Consider the following 9,882-nt stretch of genomic DNA (forward strand, 5'->3'; position numbering starts at 1 on the left):
GGCTGCGTCTGCCCCGGGGGCACAGAAATGGAAGTTACTGACACAAAATGGGGTTCACACTGTGACCGCCGTGGCCCAGCTCGGGCCCCGACTTTTCGACCCTTCGGTGACTTTCCATTTCACCCACAGCCCACGCGCTCCATGAGGGACGGCATGTCAACCAAAGTTCACACCAGTGAGGGAAGGAGCTGAGGGAAGTGGGCCCTTCTGGCCGCCCAGGACGCAGGGAAGCTCGGCCACCTGCCCGGGGCTGCGCAGTCACCGCGTGAAGTACATGCCAGGCTTTTCCACTAGGAAATCACATAAGACACCGCGTTCATAATCTGAAAAATAGCAATCGCGCGCTAAAATGTCCATATTTGGGGTGCATCGGGCTGCGTGTATTACAGGGAGTCGCACCTGGCTCTTTTTACCTTTTTTTAACATGACTGCCGGGCGCTTTAAGTATGTACGTGGCTTCCGCTCTACCTTTAAGTAGACGGTGCTGTCCTAGCCTCATCCTAACTCTCATGGACAGCAACCCCGCTGTGCGAGGCCACGCAGGTCCTGCCGGCAGGTGCCCCAGCTCCCCACGGAGGCCAGCGAGGCCCCGCGCAGCCTGGCAGCCCTGCTCTGGTCTCACTTGCACCTGCCGTTCTCTGAGCATCAGGCGAGGGAGGAAACACAGAAGATGCTACCTGTTTGCTATTACAGACCCTTTGTTTCTCTGCCATAGCTTGGATTTTTTTCACTTATAATTAAAAATATATTTTTTTAAATTTTTATTTATTTATGATAGTCACACAGAGAGAGAGAGAGAGAGAGGCAGAGACACAGGCAGAGGGAGAAGCAGGCTCCATGCACCGGGAGCCCGATGTGGGATTTGATCCTGGGTCTCCAGGATCGCGCCCTGGGCCAAAGGCAGGCGCCAAACCGCTGCGCCACCCAGGGATCCCCCAATTAAAAATATATTTTAAAAAAATATTAGGGATCCCTGGTGGCTCAGCGGTTTAGTGCCACCTTCAGCCCAGGGTGTGATCCTGGAGTCCCAGGATCGAGTCCCGCATCAGGCTCCCTATATGGAGCCTGCTTCTCCCTCTGCCTGTGTCTCTGCCTCTCTCTCTGTGTCTATTATAAATAAATAAATAAAATATTTAAAAAATATATTTTAAAAATAGTGATGTAGGGGCATCTGGGTAACTCATTCCATTAGGCGTCTGGCTTGCCCTCAGGTCACGATCTCGGGGTCCAGGGAGGGAGCCCCACGACAGGCGCCCTGCTCAGCGGCGAGCCTGCTTCCCCCTCCGCCTCTGCCCCTCCCCTGCTCGTGCTCATGCTCCCTCTAACAAATAAATAAAATCTTTCAATAAATAAATAAAAATAGTTGTGATATATTAAGTTTCCATACGTGTGTATATAAGGCTATTGTATTGGAAGGGACATCTCTAAGACGTTCACGGCCTTTTTTCCGAATCAAGATTTCAACAGGCGACCTTTGTTTGGTTCCACAGCATAAGGGGTTTTCTGAAATGTGTACAAGACAGGTAACGAAAGGGAGGGTGGAAAACGTTAATTTATGACCCATCAGCCAGGCCTGATAAGGCACAGGAAGTAAAGTCTGTTTCCTGTGCTTATGAAAGGGAGGGAAAGCGGGTTTTCTGGGAGTTCTGCGAACCCCACCGACACGTCAAACAAGCCGCTGGCCAAGGCGGCAACAGGTAATCAGTACACGAGGAGGATGTCTGGGCGGGGGGGGGGGGGGGGGTGTCGTCTGTGCAGCAAGGCCCGGATGAGGCCACGGAGCCCAGAACATGGGTCCCTTCGTCTTGAAGCACCAGCCACCCGCCAGCCGCACACGTGAGCCGACCAAAGTCATGGGGCGCTTGGGAAACAGCAGCGGGGTCCCCGAAGAACCCGAAGATGCACGCGGTTTCCTGTCCAGCCCCAGATGTGCCTTCCTCGGCCGGGGAGGCGGGAGGCGGCAGGACCAGCCCTGCTCTCTGAGCAGCAGCCTCCCCCGCGTCCGCGCCCACGTCCCACCAGCCCTCCCCGCCACCCTACTCCCACCCCCAGCTGTCAGCCAAGAGGCTGGAAGGGAGAGCGTGAGTGATGGTTCCCTCGTCTGCTCCATCACCTAAGGGACCCGGGACACGCGGCTCTCAACTGCGCCCCAAGCGGGAGGGCCAAGGCCCCGCTCTGAAGAAGCCACCTTGCAGCAGCCGGGGAGCAAGTGCAGCGGGCTCCTGGGGCCTGCTGACATCCACCGTCAACAGACTCCCTCCCAACAACCCTTTTGGTCGGGAAAAGGAGGAAGTCACTCTCTTGACTTTCCAGGGCTTTCCACAAACACGCACCCAACCCGTGGTGCCCATCCCTGTCACGCCCCTGCACCTCCCATGGATAAATCAATCCATTTGCAGCGGGAAGAATCAGGTTAGACCCTGTAAGGCCTCTTTCAAGTAGAGCTCAGGCAGCACCACTTCCCCTTCCAAGCACACTGCTGTTCCCTCTTCTGCTTCTCCTTCCTCTGTACACTTTGTTTTCCCAACAGTGTGGTTCTCCAGCCCCCCGGGGTTATGAATCACCCGGGGAGGCACGATGTGCAGCCCCAGGAAACTCCCAGCAGGCGGGCAGCAGCAAGGCCTGCCCTCACTCACAGAGACAGGGAGGGTGACCTCGGCGCCCAGCTCATCCGACCCTGTCGTTTTTCCAGGGACAGTGAGGTGCATCGAGGGGAGCTGCTTCGTGGGAGAGACTCAAAGGCCCAGAGCAGTCTTCCAGACACGAGGGTGAGCAGGGAAAAGAACGGCTGACGACAGAGGCCGTGCAGGGAACAAGGTTTTGCAAGGGATCAGGTCTCGGGGGCGCCGGTCGCAGGGCCCTGCACCTGTCGGGGGGGACGCAGCAGCAGGTGAAGTGGCTTCCCAGGGCCTCCCCGTCGGGGACCGCGCCCGGAGTGCGGATGCTGGAGGCCATCCGACTCCCCAGCGCCAAACACGGTCACATGAAAACGCCGCTCCCACCCGGAGACGGTCGCCGCTCCCACCCGGAGAAGGTCCCGCTTCCCTCCTCGCAAGGCCACGCGGGACCCGAGTGTTCTCGCCACGCTGCACTGCTCGCGTTTCAGCGGCAGCAACAAGCCGGGAATGATCCCACTGCGGACACCCTAGCCCCGGTCACGGGGACTCCAGGGCTGCAGTCCTAACGTGCACGTTAACAGGACGGACCTAGGGCTGGGGGCAAACAGAACGAGACCCATACAGCATTTGTTGCATGGAAGGACGATGGTGAGAAGGAATCCAAGGGGCTTAGTGGGACCCAGCACAGGTGGGCTCGCTCCTTCAATGCGTATTCACTGAGCACCGACGACGTGCCGAGGGCACCCGGTGCCCCCCAGGACACGGTGCAGGCTGGGGCCTCAAGCCCGGAGACGGGCCTGTGGGATGGAGGGGACCAGCGTCCAGGTGGATGCGGGGCGACCGGGTATGGACGCGAGTCTCGTTTCCTTCATCTGCTGCAGATAGGAGCCGGTGGTCAGGACGGGCGAGGCCTTGACGGCCCTGCATGAGCAGAAGGCGGGCCGGAGAACAAAGGGCGCCCGGGTCAGGTCGGGGCGCGGTCGGTTACCACCCAGCTCCGGGCTGCAGCTCACGTCAGCATCCCTTGGCGGCCGTGGGACCGGGCCCCGCGTGGGGCTCAAGGGGAGCCTGCTGGAGATCCCACCCCCCCGCCCGTGCCTCTCCCTCCGCCTCTCCCCTGCCCGTGTGCGAGCTCGCTCGCTGCTCGCTGTCTCTAAAATAAGTACGTTAAAAAAAGAAAATACAACCGAGCGTTTTGTGAAAGTGGGGCTGACATGAGACGAGTGTGAGACATGCTCACCCGGCCCCTGGAGGAGCTCCGAAGGCTGGCAAGCGAGGGAGCCCTCCCGGCCTGCTGGCACCTCCCGCTCTCGCGGCCCGGCTGGAATGCACCGGAGCAGATACTCGCCGGCTGACTCGTCTCCCGCCGCGTCCTCTCGCCCTAACTGTGTCTTCACTCCCGCTGCCACCCCCTGACCCCCCGGGGACCCTAGCAGACACCCGCCGAGCAGCCGTAGGGGAGCGAGGGAGCCCCCGGCGCACCCCTGCCTTTGCCGTCCTCCCTGCGCCCCGTGGCCGCCGCGGTGAGGCCCAGGCCACGGTCTCGGACCCGGATGCACAGGATGCGGGCAGGGAGGGAACGTGTGCAGGGAGAAGCAGACTGCAGGCCCTGAACACGGTGCCAGGCGCTGAGAATATGACGATGGGACAACCGGGGGCCTGTACAGTGAGCAGACGACACCGACAATCAGTCGGTGGCCCACGGCCAACCCGCAGCGGAGCTGGGCCTCAGCCCTCCACCCGCCGGACGCGGGGCCAAGGACCTGCAGCCCCGCAGGTGAGAGAGGCTGGAAAGCACAGTAGCCTGCTGCGTCCTGACGGAAGGAGCGGCCCGGGAGGAAGCCTTGGAGGACGTGCTCCTCCCGCCGGATCTGCAGGAAGGCGAACACATTAGCACCGCATCCTCCTGATGCTCGCTTCCTAGTCTGGAAGACAGGCCTCCAGCAAGTGAACAAGTCCGTTCACGGCGAGATGATGCTAGAGGGAGATTAGGGAAGGCGCGGGACAGAGCGGCCAGGGAGGGCACCGGTCCAGGTACGGTTGCTGGAGAAGGCCTGAGGACAGTGTCTCAGGAAAGCCCTGAGCAAGGTCACCTGGGGGCAGAGGGGCGGTTAGGGTTAGGGTTAGGGTTAGGGTTAGGGTTAGGGGGGAGGGAGAGTATTCCAGGGAGGGTGTGCTTGGCGGGTTCTCACGACGACGACGGCGGTGAAGTCCGGGCAGCCGGAGCAGAGAGGCCTCAGGAGGAGCGGAGGAAGTCCCTGGGTGCGCAATCATATGGGGCTTGCAGAGGAATCACCGTGAGCATATTTAAGCGAATCAAAGGCGCAGTTTCACTTCTTTATGGTGGGAGCAAGGAATGCACATGCGGCTAGTATTAGTCAGACACCCCTGAGGGTAAATCCACCGCCCACAGGAATCGCAACGCATTCTCAAGCTAAATAATCACAATCATAAAATTATTTAGTCTTTGGGGATCCACGCTTGCCCCACCCCCGCCCGCTGCCGTCTTGTCTCCAGTAAGACAACTTAGGGCAGACCAGGGAAAAAAGGTTTCTCAACGGTTCAGGAAAATCTTTTGCGCGGGCAATGCTTCTGTGCCAGGCCAATCAGTGCACTAAGGCATGCTTTAAAAAAGAAAAAAAAAAAAAAAAAAAAGATTTTATTTATTTACTCATGAGAGACACAGAGAGAGGCAGAGACCCACGCAGAGGGAGAAGCAGGCTCCACGCAGGGAGCCCGATGCGGGACTCGATCCCGGGACCTCGGGGTCACGCCCTGGGATGAAGGCAGATGCTCAACAGCTGAGCCCTGCAGGCGTCCCCTAAGGCGTGCTTAAAAAAAAAAAAATGCTGAGGCCTAGCTTCCCCATTTGTGCAGGGTTCAACTCAACAACGGGCTTCCCCTAAGGCTAACACCTCAAACCTCAGGTCCCTCCCATCGCCAGGTAAGAGTCGCTGGGGGCTGCGCGGCACCGCACCTGCCCCACCGGCGAGGGACCCAGCTCCGCGAGCTGAAGGGCTGCAGGTGGGCTGCAGGTGGGCTGCAGGTGGGCGCAGCCCTGGCCGAGGGTTCACGGCCCCGTCTCCCCTAGGACGAGGCCAGGCGTGGGGCGCCTTGGGTTACTAAGCCCTCTGGGGCCACCGAAGCGACGCAACAGCAAGATACGGAGGACCGCGCAGCAGGGCGAGGCGCCGGCGCCCCCCTGCACCCCGTGACCTCGCGCCCCCGCGCCCCCGCTGGGAGGGCCGCTTCCTCCCCTGCACGCACGCGCCCCCGCCCGCCAGGCCTGCTCCAGCGGTCCCCTCTCCCCCCCCGCGGTCCTGCCATCGGGCCGTCACGCCACGGCCACGCGGCTCCTGCACGCCGGGCTCTCCGGTGGTGCAAAGCGCGCCTCTGCCCGCGGCGGCCGCACGGACTCCAAAGATTCGGCTTCGGAACTACAACACCCGTCACGCCCCGCGCGCGGGACGAGCGGCCCAGCCCCTTCCGCCCCCGTTAGCCAATGAGCTTCACCGACGTCCTCTGCCCCGGAAAAGCCACCGGAAGAGAGGGCTCATTCTGTGCTGTGACCCGTTCAGATTGACCCTCGGGGATTCCAAAAGTGCGGCGCTGCACGCGAAACCAAGGTGCAGGTCCTCGGCCCAAGGACGGGGCCTTCGGCGGCGTCCGTGCCGCTAATGAAGCGTGGGCCGCTGGGGCGGACGGCCGGGGCCACGCAACTCCTTGTAGGCTCCCTTCCCACCTCTTCCGGGGCGGGTCCGGGACCTGAGGCACATGCGCAGTTCGCCTTCCCCGGCGGGGTCCGGGACCTGGGGCGCATGCGCACTGCTTCCCACCGGCCCTCGAGTCGAGAGCCCTGATGCACTGATGGTCTTCAGTGCTCTTCCAAGGACATAGTATTTTGGGTAATGCTTTTTTTTTTTTTTTTTAATTATTTTTTTCTTCGTGTGTAACGTCAGGATGCAACAATGGAATGCTATTTTTAAAAAGCCTAAGGCTGTTGAGCAGCCCTGGGGTCACTGGGCGCCCGAAGTCAGGTGGAGCCGGGAGGCCCTGGCACAGCCTGCCGTGTGGCGCGGGGCGGCTGGGGACCCAGGCCTGCGGCGCAGAGCCCCGGGCCCCGTGCACTCTGCGGGAGCGCTGCAGAAACCAGCAGGTGCACCGGGCAGGTGCGGAAGCCAGCAGGTGCACCGCGCAGGTGAGAAGCCAGCAGATGCACCTGGCAGGTGCTGGAAGCCAGCAGGTGCACCAGCAGGTGGGAAGCCAGCAGGTGCACCGGGCAGGTGGGAAGCCAGCGGGTGCACCAAGCAGGTGCGGAAGCCAAGCCAGCAGGTGCACCTGGCAGGTACAGAAACCAGCAGGTGCACCGGCAGGTGGGAAGCCAGCAGGTGCACCGGGCAGGTGGGGAAGCCAGCAGGTGCTCCGGGCAGGTGGGAAGCCAGCAGGTGCACCAAGCAGGTGCGGAAGCCAGCAGGTGCACCCGCAGGTGAGAAGCCGGCAGGTGCACCGGGCAGGTGCGGCGTCGGGTCGGGAGCAGGTGCGGCAAGCAGGGCAGTGCCTTGGGGCCGCCTGGAGGAGGCAGCCCGGAAACACCGGGGTGGCGTCGCCAGGCCTTTCCTCCGCCGCAGATCCGCGCGGTTCTCCGCCCACGTTCCTTCCCGTCGGACCACCTTCCCATCCGCCCCATTCACAGATGACCATCACGTCTTGCTGGGGTGGTTTCCCCGCGTCTGGTGCCCCCCTCGCCCCGCAAGCCCTGTGGAATCCTTCTAAGATGCACGTGTGATCATTAAAGCAGGCCGTGGGTTCCCCTGACACGGCCCCTCCAGCCCCCCTGGCCTGGCCTTGGGCTGCAGCACAGCTCTCCCTCGTGCTCCAGTCCCCGCACACCAGGCTCCTCCCCGGGACCCCTCCCTACAGAAGCACCCTAATGAGCATCCTGGCGGGCGGCACCCTGCCCCCCCGGCGTCCACCAGAGCCTCCAGCCACACTCCGTGCTCCCTGGGGGGCCCCGCCGCACCCTGCAGCTCTCTGCTTCCTTGGCTACCAGCAGTCCAGTCAAGTGAATCTGCTCCAAAACTTCAGCCTCACACCAGGGTTGCACCGTCGAGCCCCTCCGCACCTGCCAGGCTTCCGCTGTGGGACTTGGTTGGGGGAACGGGTGCGACGTGTCCTCCGGAGGACTCCCGCTAATGTAAAGTACTCACTGCGCTGGGAGCTGGAGGGGGCACTGGGGGAGCTGGGGCGGGAGGGCAAGGCGCTCCCTCGCCTGACTGGGCCTGTAACCGCAGTCATCCAGGTTCTCCGCCTCCCGGGGTACGGCTGACTGGCCCCTGACATCTGGAAGGCACCCAAACGCTAGCTCTAATGGGCACGCGGTTAGTTTCCTGGAAGCCCTGGGGTCGCACGATCCCCGATGGGGACTCTGCTCCAGCTGTGCTGCTTCCTGCAGGCCCCAGGTCCTGCCCCTGGTGCTGCAACCAGGCCCCCCTGTTTTCTTGGGAGGAGAACCAGCCACATGGCTCAAGGCCTGCCGACCTCCGCGCTGCTCGCGTGACTCTCAGAAGCCTCAGAGACGCTTGTGCACTGGCAGGACCCCCTTCCCGCTAGCAGGCTGCCAGGGAAGGGAGCTCGCAGCTTCTGCTGTCGCTGCACTGCAGCCTCTGGGTGGGACGTTCCTCCCATTGGAGCCACCGTTGGCGGACCTGGAAGGGGTGAGGGAGCTTTCGTGTGTCTGGCTGGGGCCCTCCACGCCAGTGAGGACAGGATGACGGGTGAACAGCCCCCCGGAGTGCGATGCCTGTGCTCAGACCCCAGGTAGAGTCCTCGGGCGCTGTCCCCTCCCTCCACACCCCCCACGGTGGAGCAGGTGTTCCACAGGCCCACGGAAAACTGCCGCTTGGCCTCCAGGGCCCCAGGATGAGACTGGGTGTGGTTCACACAACGCGGTTCCCGACACAAGACCCTCCCATATCTCCCGCCCTGAATCGTCCGCTCTCCCCTTTAGCACGGGGGCAGCATCAGGGGCAGCATTTTTGTCCGAAGAGCCAAGTTTCCGGGTGAACTAAAACACGAGCCTACCCGGGACATCACATTCTGCTGTTCATTCCGCAAATACATGGGAGCAACATGCATATGGTGGTTTTCAGGGAAACAACAGCACAGACGGTTCCCGCTCTCAAGTCACCATCGGCCCCGGGGTGGGGGTGGGGCACACGTTGAGCCCCAAGGGCCCTGCTGGACTTCCGCATGCATGGCTTGGAGGTGCAGGTCAGGGTCCCAGGCTCAGCCTTAGGACTGGAGCGGAGCACACGGGGAGGCAGGAGTGGGGAGACGCAGGGCGGCGGGGGGTCAAGGAGGAGGAACTCCTGGGCTCCTTGCTGCGCAGTGGGGGCGGTGGACAGGCAGATGGCATGGGCTGGAGGGTGGGCTGGCGGTGCTGGCGGTGCCTGCGAGGGGGGTGATGTCTGGGTGCAGGCACGGGGCCACGGGGTGCGGGCAGCCCCCTGAACTAGGGGAGGGGATGAGACCACCAGAGGGGACCCCAGAAGACAAGGGCGGGGGTGGACTGGGAGGGAGCGGCCGGCAAACAGCAGGACCCTGGGGGAGGGTGGGGAGGGCGCAGGGGTGGGGGCTGGGGGGGTTGCCTAGGGGGAAGAAGAGGGCAGGAGATGGGGGGACTGGGAGGGATAGGACAGGGGATGTAGGGGGGCCGGGCGTCGTGGGCTCTGCAGGCCGAGGGTGCAGGGCTGCGGAAGCCGACCCGGCTCAGGTTGGTAAGCCCGGCTGTCAGGCCAACGGGAGACAAGGCCGCCTGCGGGTCGTGCGCCCCAAGGACGCAGGTCTGTTCTCCCGCAGGCCTGGAGGTCAGAGGCCGCCAGCCGGGCCCCTCGAGGAGGCTGCAGGCGGGAATCTGTCTTGTGGCCCTGAGTGGCCTCCAGAGGCGGCCTGGACTCCTGGGCCCGGCCTCCCCTCGTCTTCAGAGGCAGCCACATGTCCCTGTCACCACGGAGAGCATGAGGCTACGTGGCGCCTCTTGGGGGGGGCGTCGCTCAGCCTGCGAGGGGGGTCAGTCCGCTGGCGCCTACTGGGTACCCGGTGGATCATCACTAATAACGTCGATGTTTCTGTGCTGAGGAGATGAGGAGCCTTGGGAGAGACGTTGCAAACCCGAGAGAGACTCGGGAGCAAGGCCGCGGCCGCGGGGCAGCAGGCGGGGCGGTGCCCACAGCCCTGCAGAACCTCCCACGGCCCTGCAGTCCAC

Source organism: Canis lupus, chromosome 38 (assembly GCF_003254725.2).
Source record: "Canis lupus dingo isolate Sandy chromosome 38, ASM325472v2, whole genome shotgun sequence".
Taxonomy (NCBI): domain Eukaryota; kingdom Metazoa; phylum Chordata; class Mammalia; order Carnivora; family Canidae; genus Canis; species Canis lupus.